This window comes from Meles meles, chromosome 5 (genome assembly GCF_922984935.1).
Source record: "Meles meles chromosome 5, mMelMel3.1 paternal haplotype, whole genome shotgun sequence".
NCBI lineage: Eukaryota > Metazoa > Chordata > Mammalia > Carnivora > Mustelidae > Meles > Meles meles.
Genome location: NC_060070.1, coordinates 69977015 through 69979921, shown reverse-complemented (window position 1 = coordinate 69979921; position 2907 = coordinate 69977015).

The following is a 2907-nucleotide window of genomic DNA, read 5'->3' as shown; positions in this document are numbered from 1 at the left end:
CTGGTCGGAGGCCCACCTGTTCCTAACTACTAAATAGGTAAAAGCACATCAGTTAATCCACATTTTCGACTTTCCCACTGTTCTCTTTCCACTAAGTCTTTCTTGTTTCCTCTCTTCTATGTCAACCCAGCCAGAATGGTTTCTCCTGAAATTGTTCAAGTCCATTTCTGCTAGGTAACCCTGATGGTTTTCCTTCCAACACTACCATAGATTCTCCCTCTGATCAATAGTCCCCATCCTTGTTTCTTGCATTATTCTATTTTTTAAACTTCACACACATACAAAGACAAAACAAAAGAAAAACTTACCAAGTAGATCACTCATACATTGCTTTTAGGAATGGAAAATGGTACAGCCACTCTGGAAAAGAGCTTGGCAGTTTCTTAAAAAAAAAAACAAAAAACAAAACAAAAAAAAACTCTCCACAGCCTAGCCCCCTCCAGGAAGGCACGGTAAGTCAGAGAGGTGGGCCAGGGTCACTGTGCCTCCTATATCTTCTTGTTTTCTCCTCTGGAAGAGGAGATAGGACAGTGTAGAGAGTTTAGAGACCCCAGTGTGGGGAGAAACTATGAGATATTTCTTCCTTTTCATATGTATTGTACCAGTAACTAAAGTGACTGTATGCCAAGACAGAGAAGAAAACCTGAAGTTTTGTGTTTGTGAGGTTTGTGTCTGCTTTGAGCATGCAGAATCCCAGTCTTATGCCATAGTTTTGCTAAATGGAATTCATTTATATGGAAGATCAATTAATATGCAATATCTATTTGGGAGTTCTCACTCTTCTGAATCAGCTAACCACAGTCTTGAAAGCTGTGTTAAGCTAAATTCACTAGGGACACCTGGGTGGCTTAGTTGGTTAAGCATCTGCCTTTGGCTCAGGTCATGAACCCAGTGTTCTAGGATCAAGTCCCACATCGGGCTCCTTACTCAGCAGGGAGCCTGCTTCAATGTCTGTTTGCCACTCCTTGCTTGTGTGTTCTCCCTCTCTCTCTCTCTGACAAATAAATAAATAAAATCTAAAAAAAAAAAAAAAAGGGATACATTCACTAGCCACCGGAATGAAAGTTGTAGGCAGACCTTAACTGTCACATGCAGTTTTTTTTTTTTCCGAATTAATAATGCTGCTTTACCTCAAGAATATGCTTTCTTCCAGAACTTTGAGGAGGCAGGCAGATAGTCCAATGCTGCAGCTTCCATACTGTCCGATGATGGCGTCGCTTCCTAACGGCTCCCCCCGGCCCCTCACTGTCATGTTCCAGATCCAGAGATTGGACCCAGCTCTTAGGAACGTGGACTTACCAACAACCAGGTGACTCTGATTTTTATCAGACAAGCAAACAAAAGAGGCAAAAGAAAACCGATGATAGTGATAGAACAGAAAACAATCAAGGAAATGAATAGAGCCCCAAGTTCTGAAAGCATACAAAGAAAAGGTATTAGAATTATGTTCAAATGAAATCTTTATCTACATTGGTTTTAATTCTCTTAAAAGAAAAAAGAAAACGCTACCTGAATTCATCCCACAACTGAGTTTGTGGCTGTCACTTTTGAAATATATAATAATGTGACAATTTACCTTGAATGACAAAAACTTAAAAATGATTGGGTGTTTTTGTATTTGTATTTTTCACATGATTGTTGAGCCACTGTCAACAAGAAATATACTTTGAGTTGTTTTATTAGATCCCAGGACCCTGAGATCATGATCTGAGCCGGAGGCAGATCGACTGAGCCACCCAGGCACCCTGAGATTTGTAACTTTTCCTAATGAAGACTAAATAAGCAGGCTTTAGTTTCCTTTAATACTTTGGAAAAATATTTTTTTCAATCTAAATATATTGTTTCTGAACCTTATTCCTCTGTGGGTTTATTTCATAAACTAAGGACACATAATATCTTTTGATACCAAAAGATAACTACCATAGAAGTGGTCTTTCGATCATTCCTTTTTTTTTTTTTTTTAAAGATTTTATTTATTTATTTGACAGATAGAGATCACAAGTAGGGAGAGAGGCAGGCAGGCAGAGAGAGAGAGAGGAGGAAGCAGGCTCCCTGCCAAGCAGAGAGCCCGATGCGGGGCTTGATCCCAGGACCCCGGGATCATGACCTGAGCGAAAGGCAGAGGCTTTAACCCACTGAGCCACCCAGGCGCCCTCAATCATTCCTTTTTGAGATGATTTTATGTAAATAGAAATATCTGCCTTTTTATTTCTTATTTATTAATTATATTTAGTGAAATTAATTGTCTAGGTAGTATTATTATCCACCTCCTTGTCAGCTAGGTTTGAGAGAATATGTTTAATATATTTAAATCTTGATAAATTAATAAAAAAATAAATAGAATATTTCATTAAGGTATGATATGTAATATGTATTGCCTAAATCAAATTTCCTATGTAAAATAAATGGGTTATTTGGGGATGGGGGGAACCAAGTATCACACAATCCAGCAGTTGTATTCCTGGGCATTTGTCCCAGAGAAATAAAGACTTAAAAAACTACTGTGAATGCTCATAGCAGTTTTATTTGTTATAACCATAAAATGGAAACAATCCAGATGTCCTTAAATGAAAAACAGTTAAACAAGATGTATATCCATACCAACGAATACTACTCATCAATATATAGAAATTAACTATCGATAATGCAACATGGATCTAAAGAACATAGGCCAAATGAGAAAAAACAATCCCCAAAGGTAACATACTATAGGATTCCATTTATATAGCATTCTCGAAATGATGAAATTATACAGATTACTGAGGGAAAGAGAGGGGTGGGCACGGTCATAAGAAAGCAAGATGAGGGGCGCCTGGGTGGCTCAGTGAGTTGAAACCTCTGCCTTCAGCTCAGGTCATGATCCCAGGGTACTGGGATCAAGCCCCACTTCCGGCTCTCTGCTCAGCA